The sequence below is a fragment of the Ovis canadensis genome, chromosome X (assembly GCF_042477335.2).
Source record: "Ovis canadensis isolate MfBH-ARS-UI-01 breed Bighorn chromosome X, ARS-UI_OviCan_v2, whole genome shotgun sequence".
Classification (NCBI taxonomy): domain Eukaryota; kingdom Metazoa; phylum Chordata; class Mammalia; order Artiodactyla; family Bovidae; genus Ovis; species Ovis canadensis.
Genome location: NC_091727.1, coordinates 99,113,356 through 99,139,245, shown reverse-complemented (window position 1 = coordinate 99,139,245; position 25,890 = coordinate 99,113,356). Strand labels below are relative to the sequence as shown.

Sequence of the window (25,890 nt, the reverse complement as noted above, 5' to 3'; positions counted from 1 at the left end):
ATACCTTACTATTAACAAGGCTTTGTGCAGAAAGTCCTTTCAACTGTTATTTGTTTCAATTCGGGATGCATTCCTGTAAATTAAAGACATTTATTATCTCAATTTTATGGATAGGAAACTGAGCCTCAAAAACCCCAAGGTCATACAGGCAGGAAGAGACAAAGCTGGGACTACAACCCAGGTCTTCAAATTTCTAGACTGTGCCTAATTTATCACATGACTCGTCATCATACTGGTTCTGGGAAATATGGAGAGAGGGCAGTGGATTGGGCACAATTACTTCATAAAAGCTATAATATATGGCCAGGAGGATGAGGACTGTTAAGCCAAGACAAGAACAACTTATGGAGTAAATTCTTTAGGAGCTTTAGCAATGAGAGGTGAATGTTACGTGAATCTTTCTCATTTTGACTAATGGGGCACTCAATAGCAATGAAACAGAACTGGAAAAACAAAGCAAAGCAAAAATAAAATATACGGCCAAGTTTGATATTCACAAAGTAGTTCTGGACAGGGAAGAATGTTCAACACTGGGTAAGGTATCAAAAGAAATTGGGGAAACTTCTTTAAGTTTCCTCCTTAGGCTTCTTACTGAAGCCCAGTTGGATATGTGTAGCTCATGATCTCATGTCTCCCATCAGTGAGAGAGGTATCTATTGAGGCTTTCAGCATCACTCACAGAACTGCAGCATGTGGGAAGTATGAGTCTCACCTACTGAATTTGACTTCTTTTTCCAGCTCTGTGATGAGTAAAGAGCCTGCAAGTGGCAGTGTGCTGCTGCAACCCCAGCTCAACACTAGCGTCCAGGGTGAGAGTAGATCTGTGGGGCCGCCATGACACCCTTGGTGGCAGCAAAGGAGGATTTCTAGGCACCTCCACAGAAGTTGGCCTGGGAGGGGAGAAATTGACCCTTTCTCCTATATTCTCCCCTCCCATCTCACTGTGAGGGGAACTCAACTTGAAAGTGCCAGAAACTCAGTTTTTTCATGGTATACCTGCCAAGAGAGGCTTCACCTCAGAATGATGGGAAGAAGCTCATAGCCTATGAATTGCTGTATCTGTGGAGCCAGGTGGAACATTCTTTCCTCTTGCCTCATTATGTAAATCTTAACCTGCAAAGTGGTGTGTGCATTCTTCTACTGTGAGGCATCAGAAGCTTTGATCAGTTTCTCAAAGAGATCTGAGACTCAAAAAGTGTATTTTCAAAAGCACTTAAAGGTTTGTATAGCTAACCACTAAAGAAAAGTAAATAAGAAGTGAGAAAAATAGCAAACTCAGGGAAACTACAAAATGGCAGAAATCTCTGGAAGTCCCCACACCTGCCCTTGCCTTTCTTACAGGATAACCAGAAAGCCTTAAGCCTCTGTCTGTTCATGTGCCTTGCCTAGCTCTCCACATTTCTCTAGCAAATTTAGCCTGTCATGTATAAAGTTCATGTTTTTGTTTCAAGTTTTGCTGGGGGGGCTTCAATATTTTTGCACAAACTTACTCAGTAGATTCTGAAAATGCTATTTGTAATTATGAAGCATTTCAAACATTCAAACTATATATAATATACCAGACACTTAATGTACTCCCCAGGACAAAATAGATTTTAACATTTAAAGACTATGACATTTTGTAAAGAAACAGAATGGCATAAATACATATTTCCCATTCTTGTAACCACCAATCAGGAAATTGGTGAGCATCATTCTCATATATGTTTCCTGTTATATGCATGTGTCTCTACAAAACAGTAGAGCTCCAAACTGTTTTCCACAGTGGCTGCACCAACTTACATTCCCAACAACAGTGTATAGGGGAGAACAGAAAATCTTTTTCTTTTTTTAAAAGAGGGATAAAAATGTTTTAATTGTTGAGATACACTGGTAAATTGAATGATTTACATTGCAGGACTAAGGTAATTATCAAACACTAACCATCAATGACAAGTCCTTGAAAATAGTGTAGAATTAATGTGATGAGATGCTCTGATCACACACAGGTAGAACAGGGGACTTGATAGCTATGAAGTTTTTTTAGTTATTAATCCTTTGGCTTATGGATTAATGTATAAAAGAAAACAGGAAGTTAATCAAAATGTACACACAGCATGCAAACCTCAGCAGCTGAAGTATTGCTGTGTAATACGTTGTTCCCAATAAATAAACTCCTCTGACATTTAAATAAAGCTGAAAGCCAAATAGTAAAAAAGGGAAAGAGACAGTAATATGGGCTTCCCTGATAACTCAGCTGGTAAAGAATCCACCTGCAATGCAGGAGACCCCAGTTCAATTCCTAGGTCAGGAATATCTGCTGGAGAAGGGATAGGCTACCCACTCTTATTGTTGGGCTTTCCCGTGACCCAGCTGATGGGGTTGCAAAGTGTCAGACATGACTGAGCGACTTTCACTTTCAAGAATCAGTTTAACAATCTTACAGCTGAAAATTAACATGAAGTAGAAATAGTGAAATATAACAGACAGATATATTACTTTGGGTAATTCATTAATAGTGCCTTATTATTTTAAATTATATTAAATTATAAATTATTTAAATTATATTAAGTTATACATAGACAAAGAATTTTGTTATATAAAAACTATCAAAAAAGTATCAGTGAAAAGACATGATCTTCATGAGCTGTGGGGATGGTCAGGTGAGAACCCAGGTGGGGCACAGCATCCGGCTGGGCAAGAACCCTTCATAAGCTTGTCTTCCACAGAAAGTTCCATATATGAGCATGTTGTTTAGCCAATTCCTTTCCAGAACTACAACATTCAATATGTAGCCATGGTTTTAACTATAAGAATTTGCAGGAGAGGGGGTGGTGACTGTTTAGAATTTTGTTGGAAATGTCTGTTCTCATTACAAAATCCCACGAAGGAAAAATTCCATCCAGATTTTCATGAGCAGGCTCTCAATGAATATCAGTCATATCATTTTCTTTCATTTTTTTTCACAGTCTTTGTTTGATTGGACACCATATTGACAGCTTCAGATGGCAGACCCACTATAGTTTCTCCTCTTGTCCTCTTCTGTTATCGATTCTTCTGTTACATCTTTAGCTGCTCCTGTGGGGCCTTGGCCCTTGGCCACACTGGTGGCAGTGGAGTTCCTGCAGCCACCAGAAAGTCTTTATCGTGAAGATTTTACTGCTGCTTCTGCTGTCTCTTTAACACCCATGAAGCTGGTGACTCAGTAGGAGAATGGAATTAGTCATTATTGTTTCAAGTATTCTGTTTCTTTCTTTTTTTCTATTATGTGTTTATTACATCTTTTCTTGTGTATCTTGTTGTCCCACAGTCCTTGTATATCTCGTTCCTTTTTTTAATTTTCAGTGTTTGTTCTGTTTGCTTTTTGGTTTTGGAGGTTTCTACCAAGATACCCTCAAGCTCAGAGAGTCTTTCCTTGGCTGTGTCCAGTCTATGAATAAACATATCAGAGGTACTCCATTTCCTCTAATGTTTTTGATTCCTTGAATTTCTTCTTGGTTCTCTCTCTTTTTAAAAATATATATATTTTATTGAAGTATAGTTGACTTATAGTGTTTCAGATACACAGCTAGGTGATTCAGTTCCTTGGTTCTCTCTTATGATGTCTATCTCTCTGCTTGCATTCTCTACCTATTCTTGCATGCTATCTACATTATCCATTGGTGCTCTTAGCATGCTAATCATGTACTTAGTCGCTCAGTTGTGTCTGACTCTTTGTGACCCCATGGACTGTAGCCCGCCAGGCTCCTCTGTCCATGAGGATTCTCCAGGCAAGAATACTGGAGTGAGTTTCCATGCCTTCCTCCAGGGGATCTTCCCAACCCAGGGATCAAACCCAGGTCTCCTGCACTGCAGGTGGAATCTTTACCATCTAAGCCACCAGGGAAGCCTGTTTTAAATTCTTGGTCTGATAATTCCAGCATCACTGCTGTGTTAGGTTCTTGGGCTTCCTTTGTTTCTTCAAATTGTGTTTTCTGCCTTTTAGTGTGCCTTGTGATTTTTTCTTGATTGCTAGGCATTATTTACTGGGTAAAAAGAACTGATATAAACAGACCTTTGGTAATGTGGTGCTGAGGTGTGGGGGGAAAGGAGAACCATTCTTTTGTCCTATGATTAGGCCTCAGTATTTCAGTGAGTCTGGACTGTGAATTTCACAAGAGATTCTCATATTTTTCTCTCATCTTAGGTGGAACAGAATGATTAGACTGGGCTAGAGTTGGGTATTTCCCTTCTCCCACCTGGAAGGCTAGAGCCAGCTACAATGTCTCTTCCCTAGGTTAGTTAGGCTCTGATAATAGCCCACCAGATTAGGCTCTCATTAACTAGCTTCTTTTGAAACAACAGGCCTTATTAAGAATAGACTACTGTGAAAACAACTCAAATGTCCATTGAATGATGAATGGATAAATGAAATGTCTATTCTATGGAGTATTATACAGTAATAAAAAGTAGTGAAGTACCGATTCATACTACAACATGGACAATTATACTAAGTGAAAATTATACTAAGTGAAAGAATGCAGTCATAGGAGGTCACAGATTGAATAAATCCAATAATAAAAACTGTCCAGAATAAGCAAATTCACGGAAACAGAAAGGAGATTAATGTCAACCTATTCCTAGGGAATTGCAGGGGGAAATGGGAAGTGACTGTTCATTAGTACTGTGTTTCATTTTAGGGTGATGAATATGTTCTAGAATTGATTGAATTTGATTGCACAACTTTATGAATATTCAATAAAACATTGGATTATAAACTTTAAATATGTGAATTATATGGTATGTGAACTGCTGCTGCTGCTGCTAAGTCATTTCAGTCGTGTCCGACTCTGTGTGACCCCATAGACGGCAGCCCACCGGGTTCCCCCATTCCTGGGATTCTCTAGGCAAGAATACTGGAGTGGGTTGCCATTTCCTTCTCCAATGCATGAAAGCGAAAAGTCAAAGTGAAGTCGCTCAGTAGTGTCTGACTCCACCAAGCTCCTCCGTCCATGGGATTTTCCAGGCAAGAGTACTGGAGTGGGGTGCCATTGCCTTCTCCAGGTATGTGAACTATATCTCAGTAAAACTGTTTCCAAAAGTGAAAAATATAAATTGTGATTTTTTGGGATTACTTTGTGACCAGCGTTTCGAGCTGTGGTGAAACCAGACCACTGATGCAATTTGGCCAACTGCAGGGACTTCCCTGGTAGCTCAGATGGTAAAGAATGTTTCTGCAATGTGAGAGACCTGGATTTGATCCCTGGGTCAGGAAAATCAGCTGGAGAAGGGGATGGCTACCCACTCCAGTATTCTTGCCTGGAGAATCCCATGGACACAGGAGCCTGGCAGACTACAGTCCATGGGGTCACAAAGAGTCAGACACTAATGGGCAACTAACACTTTCATTTTTTTTTTTAACACTTTCATTTTTAACTTCACTTCTTGGCCTTTAAATTAGTTTGGGCATATAAAAGAGTTGGAGAAACACTGGGTTTGGTGACCACTCCAGAATTTTTATGTAGAAGAGGCTCTGGGAAGGGATCTTATCGGAAGGGGCTAGGACATTGATTTTGAGACATTGTTTACATAGCATGCAAATTTTTTCATAAATTTTCTTTTTCTTGTGGTGGCACTGAAGGGATGCTGGCTTTTAGAGATTATAGGAAGGAGATTAGACCTCTCTCTGCTCCCAGCTGCTGTTTGGTTTCACCATCACCTGACCTCTAAGCTGGGAGTTGGAATGTAAACTTTGTCTGACTAGTTCACCACTATATTTCTTGCACTTGCCATGTTAACAGGTTCACAGTAAATGCTTATTGAATGAATATATGATGCTATCATTTCTTAGAAGTGATATGAAATGGATGATGGAGTTGTGGGGGCTCCAGTAAATTGTTCATCCTATTTTTGAAAAAAAATTGAGCAAAAAAAATGAAGCGCCAGTTAAAGACTCTAATGTCACCTTCATTACTGTTAACTAATGGCTGTTAGAGGACATGGCTTGTATCGGAAGGCATGTAGAACTATGAATGCTGAACCACAGAACTAGATATACTTACTGTGCTAGATTGTTGTAGTTATGGCCCCAATTTGTTCATACCTTCCAAGGCTGTCCCTTCTTGCACTTACTCCGGGCTCAACTATGTGACTTTCTTTGGTCAATAGAACATTAGAAAATATGATGCAGGCAGATATTTAGAAAAAATTCTTGCATATTGAAGATTTCCCCTTGTACTTCTGGGAAACCTATCAACATGAGACAATCTTGTGTTAGACTCCTGAAGGGTGAGAGTGGACAGAGGCCCCAGCTGTACCAGTTATCTCAGCTGTAGCAGATGAGACCCACACATGTGAGTGAAGCTATAGTAGACCAGTTAGCCCCAATTGAGCCAACCTAGGTCAGAAGATCCTGTCCATCTAACTAACAGAATCATGAAGAATAATCTTTATGGTTTTAAGTGCTATTGTGGTTTGAACTGGGTTTCCTAAAAAGACATATTGAAGTCCAAACTCCTGGTGATCTTATTTGGAAGTAAGGTATTGCAAATATAATTAAGATGTAAGATATAATGAGGTCATACTGGACTAGGATGGGCCCTTAGTACAATATGACTGGTGTCTTTATAGGAAGAGGAGAAGAAACACAGAGATAGACACAAAGGGAGAATAACGTGTGACTATGGAGACAGAGATTGGAGTGATGTTTCTACAAGACAAAGAATGCTAAGTATTGCTGACTGTCACCAGAAGCTAGGCATGTGACAGATTCTCCCCTAGAGCCTTCAAGACAATGTGGCCTTGCTGACACTTGATTTTAGACTTCTAACCACCAGACCTGTGAGAGGATAAATTTCTGTTGTTTTAAGCTACTCAGTTTGTGATACTGTGCTACAACAGCCCTAGGAAACTAGTATAGCCACTAAATTTGGGGTTAGTTTGTTACATGGTCAAAGTTAACGGATATAGTTACCTGATCATTTATGGCTGCAAAGGACCAGATCCAATGTTCCTGCCCAGAGAAAATTTACACTATGAAAGAACATTCTGTTAGAAAGTTTGATCTAAAAAAGAAAGAAGAGGCTTCTGGGCCTAGCATACCTTATTTATTCTCCCTAAATTCATTAACGAGATGTCACTCCATCTATCCTGTAGTTTGGTTTGTGAAGAGGTGGAAGAGTCTAGGAATGCTGCACTAATTGAACCTTTGACAGGAAACATCAGGAACTGGGAAGAAACATCCCCCTTAGCAGGTATCTTACACTGAAAAGATGAAAAACTAGATTTGGTACTTTTAAAACATAAAACCAAGATTTATATAGGAAAATTGTGATAATGGATGAATATCATACTTACAGCTTGATATATGATGTTCCACTCAAAATGGCTATGACATTTACTTTTCCGTCAGCTAGTATGGATACACCAAATCCGAGGTCATGAATATTTTACCCTTATGTTTTTTCTAAGAGACTTGCTTTTAGGTTTCTAATTCAGTTTGAGTTAATTTTTGTACATAGTGTGAGGTGGGAGTCCGACTTGATTCTTTTGTATTCATCATCCAGAGGGGGGAAAACCCACATAGAGTTCATCATTTGGGTTCTGGTAGAACACTGAAGTGTATAAATGGGGTTATTTCCTATAATTCCTGAATATGTCTTAAAATGGCCGAGGAGACATAATATTCTCTATAAAATTCACCTGTTATGCCAAATCCCCAAATAAACTGTTGCTATTGAAGGTGACTTGAGAGTGTGAGAGTCTTAACCAGCCATTTATACAAATTTGTAATAAAAACAATAGAATTCTATAACTTTTGTGCAAGTTGGAAATTAATTTGCATCTTGATAGATCTCACTGTATGGTTGGCTGAGTTATGTAACCTGCTGGAAGATGATTTTTTAAAATAAAATCCCATGATTAGGGTTTTATTTACTTTAGGTCATAGATCACATACCCTTTATTTACTACTAGGGGTTCTATATGGGAGCTCCCAGACAGATAGACTCTGTAAGTAGAAGACTAAGGATTTCTGTGGGGATAAATAAATGTCATAACTAATCCAGCAGACCTTTCATGGATATTTACTATATTTAAATCACTGTGCTGGATTCAGGGACATGCAGACAGCAGGAAATTGTTTTTATATTCAAAGAGCCGGTTCAGTTCAGTGCAGTCACTCAGTCATGTCCAACTCTTTGTGACCTCAAGAATTGCAGCACACCAGGCCTCCCTGTCCATCATCAACTCCTGGAGTTCACTCAAACTCATGTCCATTGAGTTGGTGATGCCATCCAGCCATCTCACTCTCTGTCGACCCCTTCTCCTCCTGCCCCCTATCCCTCCCAGCATCAGAGTCTTTTCCAGTGAGTCAACTCTTCGCACGAGGTGGCCAAAGCACTGGAGTTTCAGCTTTGGCATCAGTCCTTCCAATGAACACCCAGGACTGATCTCCTTTAGAATGGACTGGTTGTATCTCCTTGCAGTCCAAGGGACTCTCAAGAGTCTTCTCCAACACCACAGTTCAGAAGCATCGATTCCTCAGTGCTCAGCTTTCTTCACAGTCCAACTCTCACATCCATACATGACCACAGGAAAAACCATAGCCTTGACTAGATGGACCTTAGTTGACAAAGTAATGTCTCTGCTTTTGAATATGCTATCTAGGTGGGTCATACCTTTCCTTCCAAGGAGTAAGCATCTTTTAATTTCATGGCTGCAATCACCATCTGCAGTGATTTTGGAGCCCAGAAAAATAAAGTCAGCCACTGTTTCCACTGTTTCCCCATCTATTTCCCATGAAGTGATGGGACCAGATTCCATGATCTTAGTTTTCTGAATGTTGAACTTTAAGCCAACTTTTTCACTCTCCTCTTTCACTTTCATCAAGAGGCTTTTTAGTTCCTCTTCACTTTCTGCCATAAGGGTGGTGTCATCTGCATATCTGAGGTTATTGATATTTCTCCCGGCAATCTTGATTCCAGCTAGTGTTTCTTCCAGTCCAGCATTTCTCATGATGTACCCTGCATATAAGTTAAATAAGCAGGGTGACAATATACAGCCTTGATGTACTCCTTTTCCTATTTGGAAGCAGTCTGTTGTTCCATGTCCTGATTCAAAATATGAAACGTGTTTATAATACTATGCATATGTGCATGCTCAGTCACTTCAGTTATGTCTGACTCTTTGTGACCCATGGACAGAGCCCTCCAAGATTCTCTGTCCATGGGATTATCCTGGCAAGATTCCGGGAGTGGGTTGCCATTTCCTCCTTCAGAAGATCTTCCCAACCCAGGGATCAAACTCACATCTCCTGAAGTTTCTGCATTGCAGGCAAATTCTTTACCACTGAGTCACCAGGAAAGCCCATAAACTACTATAGCATTAAGTTAAAAGTAGTCAAGTGATGTAGGAGAGTTACAAAAAAATTGAAGCCATCTATATATGTTAAATATGTACAATATGAGCATGTTACATCCATATTTTCTCTGAAAAATTCAAATTAACAACTTTTTCACCTGTATGATAGTGCTCCTTTCTCTTTAGAAAATGTGATTGTTGGTACAATAAGTATATAGTCACTCATAAAAATTGATGAAAAGTCAAATGAATTAGAGTGCTGAACAACCACAATATGATTTCCTGGTGAAATAAAGTAGCAACAAAATGCAATTGTACAAATTTTTTGCATTTCTATACACTAACAATGACCAGTTCAAAAGGGAAATTAAGAAAAAATTTTCATTTATAATAGTATCAAAAAGCATAAAATTCCAAGGAATAAATTTAACCAAAGAGAAGACTTGTACACTGAAAACTACAAAATGTTGCTGAAAATCACTCAAGAAAACCAAAATAAAGAGAAAGATACTCTGTATTCTGAGACTGGAAGACGTTATTAGGATGACAGTACTACCCAATGTGATCTACAGATTGCATATAATCCCTCCCAAAATTCCAATGGTTTTTTGAAGAAAAAAATCCTAAAATTCTTATGGATTTTCAAGGGACCTTGAATAGACAGGGTCAAAGAGGAAAAAAAACTGGAAAACTAGTACTTTTTGATTTAAAACTTCCTACAAAGCAATAGCAAGCAAAATAGTGTGGAACTGGCATAAGGACAGATATATACACCAGTGGACTAGAATAGAGAGACCAGAAATTAGCCCTCACCTCATATGGTCAATAGAATTTTGACAAGGATGCCAAGGCCTTCAATGGGGAAAGGACAGTCTTTTCAACAAATGGCGCTGGGAAAACTGGATAGCCACATGCAAAAAAATTTCGAGCCTTATCTTACACCATATACAAAAATTAACTCAAAGTGGATCAAAGACCTAAATATAAGAGCTAACACTATAAAACACTTAGAAGAAAACTTAGGGTGTAATTCTTCATGTATTTGGATTTGATGATGGATTCTTAATTATGACACCAAAAGCATGAGCAACAGAAAAAAACTTAGATAAATTGGACCTTAACAAAACTGAGATCTTTTGTTTATCAAAGAACATTATCAACACAGTGAATACATAACCCTCAAAACAGGAGAAACCATTTGCAAATCATATATCTGATAAGGGAGATGAAAATAACAACAAAAATAAACAACCCAGCTCAAAAATGAGTAAAGAACCTGAACAGATGTGCCACCTAATGAAGATACACAAATGGTCAATAAGTACATGAAAAGATGCTCAATAGCACTAGTCAATAAGGAAGTGCAAATCAAAACCAAAATGAGATACCACTATCACATTCATTAGGGTAACAATTATTAGAAGATTGGAAAATAACAATTGTCAGAGATATTGTAGAGAAATTAGAACCCTCGTGCACTGCTGGCGGGAGTGTGAAATATTGGCAGCTACTGTAGAAAACTGTTTGGCAGTTCATCAAAATTGTAAGCAGAGAATTTCCATATAATCCAGTAATTCTACTTCTAGGTCTATATCCAAAAGAATAGAAAGCAGACACTCAAACTTGTATACCAATGTTCATAGCAGTGTAACTCACAACGGCCAAAAGGTGGAAGCAACCTATTTCCATCAATAGATGAATGGGTATAATCTGGCTGATAATATTTGTTGAATGTGGCAGATCTGCTGCCAAGTTTGCTCGTTGTTTGTTGTCTCTCAAGTTAGATAGTGAAATCCTGGATTGAGCTCATAACAGACGTTCAAAAGGTATATATTGGTTGATTCAACATTAAACTGAAACAATTTAGGATGTTCTGTTGCTTTGTGTTTTCCTCTTCTCTTTGATCAGTGTGTAGATAATTAATAAGTTACTGTGAAAGTTAAACTTTTTGTCTGCTCTTCACTTAATGAGAAATATCTTTCCTAAATTTGATCTCAATCATTTGTGTTATTTCTTAATAGCTCATTTCTGTTGATTCTTGTTTGGGTCAAACCTGATGAATTTATAGCTTCAAAACGAGGGGTGATTCAATGGAGAGATCACAACAGACAACACAGAACTACGAAGGATCATAAGAGACAACCATCAGCAATTATATGCCAATAAAATGGACAACTTGGAAGAAATGGACAAATTCTTAGAAAAGTACAACTTTCCAAAACTGAACGAGGAAGAAACAGAAAATCTTACAGACCCATCACAAGCACGGAAATTGAAACTGTAATCAGAAATCTAGCAAACAAAAGCCCAGGTCCAGACGGCTTCACAGCTGATTCTACCAAAAATTTAGAGAAGAGATAACGCCTATCCTACTCAAACTCTTCCAGAAAATTGCAGAGGAAAGTAAACTTCCAAACTCATTCTACGAGGCTGCCATCACCCTAACACCAAAACCAGACAAAGATGCCACACAAAAAAGAAAACTACAGGCCAATATCACTGATGAAAATAGATGCAAAAATCCTTAACAAAATTGTAACAAACAGAATCCAACAACATAATAAAAAAAATCACACATCATGACCAAGTGGGCTTTATCCCAGGGATGCAAGGATTCTTCAATATTCTCAAATCAATCAATGTGATACACCACATAAACAAATTGAAAGATAAAAACCATATGATTATCTCAATAGATGCAGAGAAAGTCTTTGACAAAATTCAACATTCATTTATGATAAAAACTCTCCAGAAAGAAGGAACGTAACTCAACATAATAAAAGCTCTATATGACAAACCCACAGCAAACATTATCCTCAATGGTGAAAAATTGAAACCATTTCCCTTAAAGGCAGAAACAAGATAAGGGTGCCCACTTTCACCACTACTATTCAACATAGTTTTGGAAGTTTTGGCCACAGCAATCAGAGCAGAAAAAGAAATAAAAGGAATCCAGATTGGAAAAGAAGTAAAACTCTCACTGTTTGCAGATGACATGATCCTTTACATAGAAAACCCTAAAGACTCCACCAGAAAATTACTAGAGGTAATCAATGAATATAGTAAAGTTGCAGGATATAAAATCAACTCACAGAAATCCCTTGCATTCCTATACACTAATAATGAGAAAATAGAAAGAGAAATTAAGGAAACAATTCCATTCACCATTGCAACGAAAAGAATAAAATATCTACCTAAAGAAACTAAAGACCTATATATAGAAAACTATAAAACACTGGTGAAAGAAATCAAAGAGGACACTAATAGATGGAGAAATATACCATGTTCATGGATCGGAAGAATCTATATAGTGAAAATGAGTATACTACCCAAAGAAATCTACAATTCAATGCAATCCCTTTCAAGCTACCAATGGTATTTTTCACAAAACTAGATCAAATAATTTCAAGATTTGTATGGAAATACAAAAAACCTCGAATAGCCAAAGCAATCTTGAGAAAGAAGAACGGAACTGGAGGAATCCACCTGCCTGACTTCAGGCTCTACTACAAAGCCACAGTCATCAAGACAGTATGGTACTTGCACAAAGACAGACATATAGATCAATGGAACCAAATAGAAAGCTCAGAGATAAATCCGCTCACCTATGGACACCTTATCTTTGACAAAGGTGGCAAAAATATACAATGGAGAAAAGGCAATCTCTTTAACAAGTGGTGCTGGGAAAACTGGTCAACCACTTGTGAAAGAATGAAACTAGAACACTTTCTAACACCATACACAAAAATAAACTCAAAATGGGTTAAAGATCTAAACCTAAGACCAGAAACTATAAAACTCCTAGAGGAGAACATAGGCAAAACACTCTCTGACATAAATCACAGCAGGATCCTCTATGATCCACCTCCCAGAATATTGAAAATAAAAGCAAAAATAAACAAATGGGACCTAATTAAAACTAAAAGCTTCTGCACAACAAAGGAAACTATAACAAGGTGAAAAGACAGCCTTCAGAATGGGAGAAAATAATAGCAAATGAAGCAACTGACAAAGGATTAATCTCAAAAATATACAAGCAACTCCTGCAGCTCAATTCCAGAAAAATAAATGACCCAATCGAAAAATGGTCCAAAGAACTAAACAGACATTTCTCCAAAGAAGACATACAGATGGCTAACAAACACATGAAAAGATGCTCAACATCACTCATTATCAGAGAAATGCAAATCAAAACCACAATGAGGTACCATTTCACACCAGTCAGAATGGTTGCTATCTAAAGTCTACTAGCAATAAATGCTGGAGAGGGTGTGGAGAAAAGGGAACCCTTTTACACTATTGGTGGGAATGCAAACTAGTACAGCCACTATGGAGAACAGTGTAGAGATTCCTTAAAAAACTGGAAATAGAACTGCCATATAACCCAGCAATCCCACTGCTGGGCATACACACCGAGGAAACCAGAATTGAAAGAGACACGTGTACCCCAGTGTTCATCGCAGCACTGTTTATAATAGCCAGGACATGGAAGCAACCTAGATGTCCATCAGCAGATGAATGGATAAGAAAGCTGTGGTACACATACACAATGGAATATTACTCAGCCATTAAAAAGAATACATTGGAATCAGTTCTGATGAGGTGGATGAACCTGGAACCAATTATACAGAGTGAAGTAAGCCAGAAAGAAAAACACCGATACAGTATACTAACACATATACATGGAATTTAGAAAGATGGTAATGATAACTCTGTATGTGAGACAGCAAAAGAGACACAGATGTATAGAACAGTCTTTTGGACTCTGTGGGAGAGGGCGAGGGTGGGATGATTTGGGAGAATGGCATTGAAACATGTATAATATCATATGTGAAACGAATCGCCAGTCCAGGTTCAATGCATACTAGATGCTCGGGGCTGGTGCACTGGGATGACCCAGAGAGATGGTATGGGAAGGGAGGTGGGAGGGGGGTTCAGGATTGGGAACACATGTACACCCGTGGCAGATTCATATTGATGTATGGCAAAACCAATACAATATTGTAAAGTAATTAGACTCCAATTAAAATAAATAAATTTATATTTTAAAAAATGAGGGGTGATTTTAATTAAGATATATACTTTCTGGAAGACCTGATGGGATTTACAGACTTAAACACAAGCAAAATGAGAGAATTTATCATTAAACAGAATAGATGTGTTTTATAGAAATTAGGCAGAGTAGATGCTGAGAGGAAGTGAATTGTGCTGTTTCCAAACAGCAAAGGCAAAAAGAGAAAGAGATTGGATTGTACAGTTTTCTTTATCTGAGAAGAGCCATTTTATAAATTTATAGGCACATACAGCTTTTTCCCCCGAGATTAAGGCCAAAAAGGAATTTACTTTGTCCAATCTTTTAGAAACCCCTTTGAATAGCAGTCAACAATATCTTCTTTGAGAGTTTTGTAGGAGGTACAGCAACTCTACTTAAATAAATGGATGGCCTATTGATTACAAGATTGAATGTATAATGTTAAATTGTACAGCAGGGTAGACATTTTTCAAAAGGATTCAAATTATATGATCTAGATATTTTGCTTTCTAATGATCAAACTTCATGAGGGCTAGAGATTAGTAATGATTATTGCAAGCCAGCTTACTAAAGGTGCTGGGGAGTGGCCAATTCAGAATTGAGCACCTGCAGTAAGCATGACTTTTGTGTTTGATTCGTTCCAGAGTGACACTCATGACATTCCAAATGTGATGGGGACAAAGCCATTATTCTATTGAGAAAGTTTCACAGCAGGCTTGTGTTCCACTTGGTGAGAAGACCAACTCATTTCCACAGTGGGGTGGGGAGCAACAGCATTCACAAGTAGAGGCTGGAGCCTTTACAGGAAGGAGCTTCAGCTCTTCTTAAACATTTCATACACTGTGCACTATTTGAGATCCTAATATTCTGTGTCCAGTGGGTAGAAAATCTAGGAAGTATACTGAGTACTTTTCAATGAAACTTTAACAAATAGTTAGAATTTGTGTGACACAACCTATAAATTCAGGCTTTTGAAAAATGTTTGTACATAAATGCATACTCCCTCCAATCTAAATTGAGACCCTGAGAGAGATTATAGGGATTTTATGTGTAGTGTGTGTATAATGAAATATAATTATACATTATACTATATTTATGTTACATAACTTTATAACATATGTTATATATTACTATATATTTGAGAAGTATACAAAGAAAAGCATACTCAACCATAGGACACACAGGTAAGCCTAGCTTAGCTTCTACCCCTAAAGATATAAGCCCTTAAAATCGAATATTTAGGAAAGTTCTTTTTGTCTCTCTCCCTCTCACCTCTTTCTTTTACTGGGCAAGACTCAACTCCTGAGTACTGATTATCTGGTTAAACTAATAGGTGAATGTCCAGTGGCTAGTAAGATGATTTTTTCCTGCCTTGGACCCTTTCCATTTGTTTTTCTCACTTCAAAACAGTCTCCCCACTCCACTCCTTACTGGACTAGTGCCTACTTATCCTCCAGGACCCCAGTTAAAATTCTCTTCATCCAGGAAGTCTTCTCTGAGAATTTCCCAGAAACTGAGGTTAACTCTCTGTCTTATACATTGAGACAGCATCCCTTCTTTAAAATGTTTGCTACTGAATTCAGCAATTCCACCTCTGGGTATATACTCAAAGGAAATGAAAACAGGATTGTGAAAAGATATCTGTACTTCCATGATTTTTTGCAGCATTATTCACAATAGCCAAGATATAGAAACAATCTAACTATCCATTGATGGATAAGTAGATAAGGAGGATGTGATATTATATTTATATTATATTTAATGGAATGCTATTTAGCCATGAGAAAGAAGGAAATCCTGCCATTTACAACCACATGGATGGAACTTGTGGGCATTATGCTAAGTGAGATAATTCAGAGAAAGACAAATACTGAATGACATCACTTCTATATAAAATATAAAAAAGCCAAACTCATAAAAATGGTGAGTAGAATGGTGGTTACCAGGGTCTGGGGGGAATTAGGGAGATGTTGTTTCAGGGTACAAACTTGCAACCAGTAGATGAGTATGTTCAGGAGATCCATGGCACAGCATACTGCTCATAGTCAACAATACTGTATTACCAACTTCAAAGTTGCTAAGAGACTAGATCTTAATTGTTCTTATCACAAAAAAGAAATGATAATTATGGCATGACAGAGGTGCTAGCTACCACTGCAGCAGTAATCAAACTGGAATATATAATTGTGTCAAATTAACATGCTATACACCTTAAATTACACAGTGTTGTATGTTAGAAAGAAAGAAAGAAAGTGAAGTCGCTCAGTCGTGTCCGACTCTTTGTGATCCCATGGACTGTAGCCTACCAGGCTCCTCTGTCCGTGGGATTTTTCCAGGCAATAGTTCTGGAGTGGATTGCCATTTCCTTCTCCAGGGGATCTTCCCAACCCAGGGATTGAACCTGGGTCTCCCGCATTGTAGACAGACGCTTTAACCATCTGAGCCATACTTTCACTATTGTGAAAAACTTTAAAATTCCAAACCAAGGAAAATAGTATAATGATGCCTCACTTGTAAACGTCTTGTAAACTCTCTTGTCTATTTCTTATTCAAATTTGTCTTTCCAGTAAGACTTTAAGTTCCCAAGAGATGAGGAACTGTGGCTGACTTGTTTATTGCTTTATCCTTAGTGACTGGAACAGTACTGGATAGACAGTGAGTGAGTGAAGTTGCTCAATCGTGTCCGACTCTTTGCGACCCCATGGACTGTAGTCTATCAGGCTCCTCTGTCCATGGGATTTTCCAGGCAAGAGTGCTGGAGTGGGTTGCCATTTAGTAGACAATAAAAATGAATCAGTCAATTAATGAGAGTGGTAGGTAACAAGGCTTGTTTTATTTTTGTTGTTAAGATCAGAGTGATGTAAGCATCTTTAATCCTTGTAAGAAAAAGCAAATAAGGAGGAAGAGGTGAAGACACAACATAGGGGGAAAATGGGGTTCCTGAAGAGATAGATATGGGTCCAAGGACATTAATTCTAGATTTGCATAGCTAATTTCCTGGGCTGTCTCTGCTTGGATTGTAGAGGCATCCAAATTCAGATAATTCAAAACCTACTTCTCATCTTCCCCTTAAAAATTTTCTCCCCTTTCCTAATTAATAACCCTACTATCCCTTCTGGTAGGGATCAGGAAACCTTAGTTCTAGTCCTGACTCCTCTAATTGCTTCCTGGACAAATCACTTACCTCTTTCAACTTCAGATTTCCTATCTGTAGAGTCAGTGAGCAAGTCTAGATGACATCAAAGGTATCTTCCAACTCTAAGATTAAGAGTCTAAAGTTGAGCTATATTTGACTCTTTTCCTCATTAAAAACACATCCAACTCACTGGCAGATCCATTCAAATTTTGTTCAGAATCTTGTTATTTCTCTGCTAGGCTAGTGTAATAGAATTCTGTGCAAAGAACACATTGCTACAACATTCATCATCATAAACACAGTTCTGATCCTGCCCTTCAATATCTCCCTATGTATTTAATCAATAAAGTCCAAACTGCTTAGTCTAGCATTTGTGATGCTCTAAAATGGCCCTAACCAACTCCTTCCAGACTTGCTTCTTACTTCTCTATCAGCCAGACAATCCTGCTGGACTGAATTGCCCATTCTTCCTGTGAAAAACCAATGTGTACCATCTCTCTGCCTTTGTTCCTGCCAGTTCCTCCTCCCAAAGTGAATTTTATTCTATTACTGCATGTGTTGGGCTTATCCATTCTTTAAGATACAGCTCAAGTGCCATTTTCTCCATGAAGGCTCCCTTGATTGTTTTCTAGGCAAAAGTTGTCTGAATACTTTCTAGCCTATTGTCTGAATAGTTTGAATGTGTTTTATAATATATAGATATTATAAAATACTTTGAATGTATTTTATAATGTAGTATTCCCTGGTGGCTCAGAGGGTAAAGTGTCTGCCTGCAATGCAGGAGACCTGAGTTTGATCCCTGGCTCAGGAAGATCCCCTGGAGAAGGAAATGGCAACCTACTCCAGTACTCTTGCCTGGAAAATCCCATGGACAGAGAAGCCTGGTAGACTACCATCCATGGGATTACAAAGAGTCGGACACTACTGAGTGACTTCACTTTCACTTTTCTTTCAATGTAGTATTTGGGCTTCCCTGGTGGCTCAGCTGGTGAAGCATCCTCTTGCAATGCAGGAGACCTGGGTTCGATCCCTGGGTTGGGACGATCCCCTGGAGAAGGAAATGGCAACCCACTCCAGTACTCTTGCCTGGAAAATTCCATGGATGGAGGAGCCTGGTAGGCTACAGTCCATGGGATCACAAAAAGTTGTCTGAATACTTTCTAGCCTATTGTCTGAATAGTTTGAATGTATTTTATAATATAATATTAAAAAATACTTTGAATGTATTTTATAATATGTATGCTTTGAATGTATTTATTATCTATATTATATATATATATATATTAGTTTCTTGAGGGACAAAACCAATGTTTTGATCATTCTTATTCATCTCATAGTAATTTGCTCAGTGCCTAGCACATAGACACATGGTATATAATGTTAAGTGTATCAGTCTATATCTAAATTTTAGAAATCTTTTCTAGTTTGTAAATTTTTCAGGAACACCAAAACTATATTAGTCAGGGTTCTCCAGGAAAATGGAACCAATTGAGAGTGTGAGTGTGTGTGTGAGAGAGAGACAGAGAGAGGGAGAGAGAGAGATTGGTTTATTATAAGGTATTGTCTCACGTACTTATGGAAGCTCATAAGTCCCAAGGTCTGCAGCCAACAAGCTGGAGACTGAGGAGACCTGATGTGTAGTTTCTGTCTGAAAGCTGGCAGGCTTGAAACCCAGGAAATCTGATATTTCAAGTCAAGCTCAAAGGCAGGAAAACACATACACACACACTCACACACACAATGTCCTTGCTCAATGGCAGTCAGGCAGAAGGAATACTCTCTTAGCTTTTCTGCTCTAATCAGTCCTTTAACTGATTGGATAAGGATCACCCACATTAGGGAGGGTTAATCTCATCCAGAAAAATGATTGACTGAATATCTGAGCACGCCCTGGCCCAGTTAACACAAAATTAACCATCACAAAAACCCAGCTTAAATTAATCAATTTTACCTCACTTAAGCCATTGACTACTCTAAAATGATAGAATGTGTTGAGTCTTAGTAAGCTAATAGATACAAATCATGAATGAAATGCTTGGGCATCTCCATGCCAAAGTTCTACGCTTCCATTTTACTTGACGTATGGACCCTCTCAGATTCAGTCATCACAACCAGAGTGTTTCCTTTAGTATCAGGGGTAGAATCTAGGCTCCTGTGCTCAACTTTCAAAAGAAGTGGTATTTGAATTACATATCTGTAGGTTCTGGTGATCTATAGAGGTACACTCTGAGGGTGGCCACCTTAGAGTGGCATATGTGTATCTTGACACTGACCGTTGTTTATTGTGCCACAGAAAATGCACTATATTATATGGCCCAGGGTTCCAAAGAGAATGACTTCCTGGTTACCTATGTCTTGGTTTTTGAGCTATTTAAAGGATCTGCATAAAATGATCATTTTAATGTCAGGATGGCCCTGCAAACACTCTCACATGCCTTCGTAATGATTTCTCCCCACTGAAACAAAACCATCCTGGAAAAATCAAGGATCAGAGTCATTAATAGGGTAGCACAATAGGGTCAACTTTGTATAGTTTTGACAAGGAACTATTGATCCCAGCCTCATTGTCATCACCAGGCCTGTGAAAGAAATGGAAAATTGACATGGATTACATTTGCCAGCCAAAGGAACCTGCTGACTTATATAGGCACAGCAATATTGCTAGTTATGACTTCTTTCCCAAGTAAGATAACAATGAATTATCCTAAATGCGTGGTAGGCAGGCTTGCAAACATCCACTTTCCCTTCCTATAGCCACTCCATGATGGATGGAGAGAGCATTGACGAAGTCTCTGCTGCACTGCAAGCAAGATTGGGGCAGGATGACCAGCCTTGGGTTGCAGAACACTGTATAGTTATCCAGTCTGTTTATTCAGCTGTGGCCAGTTCTGAGTCTGTAATGTCTGCTTGTGGTGAGGACTTACTAACCTGTTGATTTCGCATCTTTTGTTGTTGTTGTTGGGTCCATTACTAGCTTATTGTTGAATGCTCAAGTCTCACCAACAGTCAAACTTGTGGTAAATCATTGTCTCGTCAAAAAGGATTCTAATGACCAAGCAAGAGCAAAGCCTGCTTTCAAGAGCATACAACTTACAGAGTTAACGAGGACAAATTGAGATTCCCTAAGTATCCAAACTGCTGCAATCATTGTAGTCACTGCGGGAGCCTAGTCTGTAATGTGGCACTTAGGATGTGCTCACAGCCTAAGGGTCTAAATTCATGTGATTTGGGGCTTGTTATTTGCTTATATGCTACAAAGAGAAGAAAATGAAGGCAGATTGAGCAATATAGCCATCTCATATTTTTAGCATGAAAGTTTCCAAAATCAAATTCTACACATTTGACAGGAAGCTTGGTTTTAAGCCAGGATCTCAAAGGCCTGTGGGGACCAGGCCAAGAACATAAATGAGAAAAGTGGGCTGAGGGGAGACTAGAGTGAAATGGAAATAATGTGTTCCGTCCTCAGAGGCCAGAAATTCCTCAGCTGCAGCCACATGACTGACCTTTGGGAATGCAGGCACAGTGTGGCTACTATCTTACCGTTTTTCAAATGATCTAGCTTTTTTTCTTTTATCTAGCTTTTTTAAAAATGACTTTTAGATGTCAGTCACACATGTTTGGATGCTGGATTGGCCCAAAGATTGTCAGTCTTTGGTTTAGTAGAAAGGGCAATAAACTAGAAATCAGAAGCAACAACAACAAAGTCACTTCAGTCGTGTCTGACTCTTTGTGACCCTATGGACTATAGCCCAGGAGGCTTCTCTGTCCTTGGGATTCTCCAGGCCAGAATACTGGAGTGGGTTGCCAGGCCCTCCTCCAGGGGATCTTCCAAACCCAGGAATCAAACCTGTGTCTCTCATGTCTCCTGCATTGACAGATGGATTCTTAACCACTATCACCACCTGGGAAGCCCCAGAAATTAGAAGACCTGGGTTCAAACTTGATTATCCTCTATAGCTGTGAGATCTTTGACAAGTCACTTAATCTTTCTGGGCTTCTGCTTTGTCCTCTGTAGTGAAAGTCGCTCAGTTGTGTCCGACTCTGTGCGACCCCATGGACTGTAACCCACCATGCTCCTCTGTCCATGGGATTTCTCAGGCAAGAATACTGGACCAGGTAGCCATTTCCTTCACCAGGAGATAGTTCCGACTCACAGATTGAACACGTGTCTTTTGTCTCCTGCATTGCAGGCAGATTCTTTACCATCTGAGCCACCGGGGAAGCCCTTTTCCCCCATCTGTAAGATGGAGGTAAAAATACTTACCACAGTTGTGCCACAGAATCGTGTGGGTGAAATGAATAGTGTGCATGAAAGGACTTTAACATAGGTCACTTGTTAGACAATTGTTTCGGTTGGTGAATGTTGACTTGATACACATTAGGGATGATGGTAAGGTTAACTGTTTTTCAATCAGCTTCAGGAGCCTAAGGAAAAGACTCAAAAGGATTTTTAAAACTTTAAAGCCAAAGTGTTACCAACCCTTTTGAGTCAGCCCCCAACAAACATCCTTCCTCCAGCCTGTTGTCATTCTAATCAATAGAATGAGATGGAGCTCTGTTTAGAAGAAAAGGAAAGCTTTATTATTATTCTGGTGATCAAAGAACGGAGAGGTGGTAGCTCTGTCTAGAGCACATGCTCTCCCTGAAAGGCTGTGGGCGGGGCTGCTTTGTAGGGTTCTCCGCAGTGGGGAGGTGAGGGGGCTGAATTCTCGTGAGTCCAGTGCAGACGTGTTGCTCACAGCTCCAGGTCGCAGTGTTGTGTGCAGCCATTCAGAACACGGCTCACTGCCGCCATCTTGAACTGAGTTACTGGGGTAGCCATGCTGCCTTGAGAACTCTGTTCGGAAGTACCCGGTGCCAGGCCTCTGCACTCAGGACTCCTGAGCAAGTGAAACTAGACTGAGCACAAAGGAAAAGGAAAAGGTTAGACTTTATTTTGTTACCCAGATTCTATTTTTATTTCTTGGGAATTGTTAATGGGCTTTGCCAGTGAGAAAAGGACTTTCACATGGGGCAAGATGTTAGAGGTCAGGAGCCAAGGCAACACCTAGATTAAAAGCTGCTGGTGCTTTGAAGAGGTTCTAGCAGCAACTGGAATAATTGTTTAACAAGTGACCTATGTTAAAGTCCTTTCACATACAATATTCATTTCACCCACACAGTTCTATGGCACAATTGTGGTAAGCATTTTCACCTCCATCTTACAGATGAGGAAGCAGAAGCCCAGAAAGATTAAACTCTTCTTAACCTCAAGAGCCATAGGCCAGAAATGGATTCTTGAGCAGAAGTAAGAGTGTGTGGTGGGACAGGAAGAACTGGGCATCTAGCCAGGCCACTCCTCAGCTCTGAGGGAGGGACTTTAGAGTCTCCAACCATCCGGGAAGGTGGACAATGCGGATTACATGGGATAAGCCTGGGTGTAAATTTTAAAGCATGCTTCGTGCTATATTCACCTGTCATGAAGAAGCTCAGGAAAGCTATAGGTTGCAGATTTCAGTTCAGTGGCTACATGAATAATTCATCAGTCATTTTGTCAGGTTGCAGCAACTATTTTTTCTCTCTCAAATGCTTACAGCTAGCTGTGAAGAATTAACTGGCAAGAAAGGGAGTATTTGCACGCTTTGCTGTAAGGCTCGGAAGTGGCAGATGGAGAGATGTGTTTTCTTGAACTCATGTTTCTAACTTACCTGCTGTTTCTTGGTTCCACCCTATTTGACTGCATTTCCTTAGTCATTGATTAAGTAGACTAGATTTGGATGATTTACAGTTAGAATAAGAGGGTCGTGTTGAGTCTCAGAAAATTATATTCCTATCCTTGTAAAACTTGCCTTCTCTTCCTTTATGAAAACACATCTTCTTTAGGGAACTGGTATGATCCTGAAAAGTTGCTTACACTGCTCGATAGGTTTAGCTTGAATGTGTAAAACATGTACAGATAAAATTATAAAATGTTGAAGATTTAATTTTAACAAATTTAGTTGTGTGTCTGCTTAAGTGTATGAGGGGGTATGAATGAAATAAGATGGGCCAGGAACTGATAATTATTGAAACTGGATGATGAGTGCTAATTAACATTTATTTATAAATAATTTATATATTTATTATATAATTAATATATATAATTAATTATATATTAATCACTTTGCTGCACACCTAAAACACAGCATTGTTAATCAATTATATTCCAATATAAAATAAAAATTAAAAAAAATAAATTACTTTGCCTGGTGTTATAAGTGATATTTTATTAGTTTACCACCACCCACAATCCATGGATTGTCTTTTTTTTTTTTCTTTCATTTGTCTTTATTTTTAAGTTATTAACTGTATACTCATTGTAAAAAAACTAAAAGAATACAGGAAATATAAACAGTAGAAATTCCCATTCGCATTTCACTCTACCTGTTTCCCAACCCACATGCCTCCCTAGAAGTAACCACAGCAAAAGTTGGTTGTACATTCTTTCAGAACTTTCTGTACGCACACACAGATATATGTTGAAATGAGTGTGTTTTTTTTTAACAAAAAAGAATTGCTGTAGTATAAAGGGCAGTTTGATTTTATAGAAGGATCAGTTTCTTCACAAGCAAAACATATCTCCAATCCTATAATGTAAATCAAGTGAAAAAATAGGTATCAATAGAATTTTGTGTTTTGGCAAAATTTGCAATAACTATAAAGAAATTTGTCCTTTTATTAATGGGTAAGCTTTAATGAAGTCGGAGAATGCAATGAATGTGTCTAAAATGCTTCCAATGCTGATCACTTTAAAGTATGGCCACCAAAAGCAACATAAAGCAACTTTAAAAAATGATCAATGACATCTTTTAGTTGAATACATTTTCACACGCACATTTCAGAGTAAAAAGCAAACCCATTTAAGATGAAGAAGTCAGCTTGCACTTTTGGTTAATTTTTAAAGAGAAAAGGAATCATCTTGTGGTAATGCTTAGTACTATTCATATTGGTGACAATGTAGGAATTTAGATTCATTAACTCTCACTGAATGATGAGCAGTTGAAACTCTCAATATATTTTGAAAGGATGCTCTGTCTCCTTTTTTATTGTGTATCATCTCTGACTACCTTCCGAACCTCTCTGTCCTGTTCAGCTTTATGTAAACTTTTTGAATACAGGCTCTGTTTCTCTCAGATGCCTCATATTTACTTTCAGCAATGGCGAGAAACACAGATCTTAAGAGTGACCCTTCTTTGTTTTCTTTCTGATTCACTTTTAAGGCTCATGAAAGGCACTAGGCTGACAGCTCTGGAGGCTCCAGACCTGTTTATCTGTGTGCCATGTGCAGCCTGGCACATCTCTATTGCATTAGCAGTAGCCCTCCCTTTGCACCTGCGGGAGCCAGCATGAGGCAAACGCCAGGCTGCTCTATCCTTGGTGCTTCTCCTGAAAGGAAGCAATTAGCCAGGATTCAGGGACAGGCCCTTTCTGTTTTTTATAACACTTATCTACTACAGCCTTCCCCCCCATACACATACACACACACTCATTTATTCACAAAGTCCCTAATTGGCTCATATGAACTGGTGCTTGGATATTGTGCTAAAGAGACACATTTACTGAGGAAGCACTTAGTAAATATTTGCCATGTATATACCCTTGAATACACTAGAATCTGTGTAAGTGGTCCACAAATCCATATGCAGATTAATAAATATATGTCATATTTATGTGACTAATACATTCATAGTAATTTTTAATTCACTTAAAAAATTATAGTAAACTATATATAACATAAAATTTATCATTTTAACCATTTTAAATGTACAATTCAGTCTCATTAATTACATTCACTATGCTGTACAACTGTTACCACTATCTGTTTTCAGAATGTTTCTGTCATCCCAAACAGAAACTCTGTACCCTTTAAGAAATAGCTCTCCACTCTCTTCTCTCCCAGCCACTGTTAACCTCTGATAGATTTGCTTTTATGGATTTGCCTATTCTGGATATTTCATGTAAGTCAAATCATACAATATTTGTCCGTCTGTGCCTGACATTTCAATCAGCATAATGTTTTCAAGACTCATCCATGTTGTAGCATGTAGAACTTCATTCCTTGTTATAGCTGAAAAATATTCCATTGTATATATATATGCCGCATTTTGTTTATCCATTCCTCTGTTGATAGACATTTGGGTTGTTTCCATCTTTTGGGTATTGTCAATAATACTGCTATGAACATCAGCATATGAATATCTAATTCTCTGTTTTCATTTCTCTTGGGTATATACCTCAGAGTGGAACTGCCAGGTCATATGGTATTTCCACGTTTTTCAGGTACCACCAAACTGTTTTTCCATGGTGACTATACCATCTTCCATTTCCACCAACAATGTACAATGGTTCCAACGCCTCTACATCCTCACCAACACTTATTCCCCCC

General features: G+C 38.6%; 1 pseudogene; it reads right to left on the bottom strand.

The window, feature by feature from the left end:
• Positions 1–2,922: 2,922 nt before the first annotated feature.
• Positions 2,923–22,308, bottom strand: LOC138930820 (overexpressed in colon carcinoma 1 protein pseudogene; annotated as a pseudogene).
• Between the last annotated feature and the right edge of the window lie 3,582 nt (positions 22,309–25,890).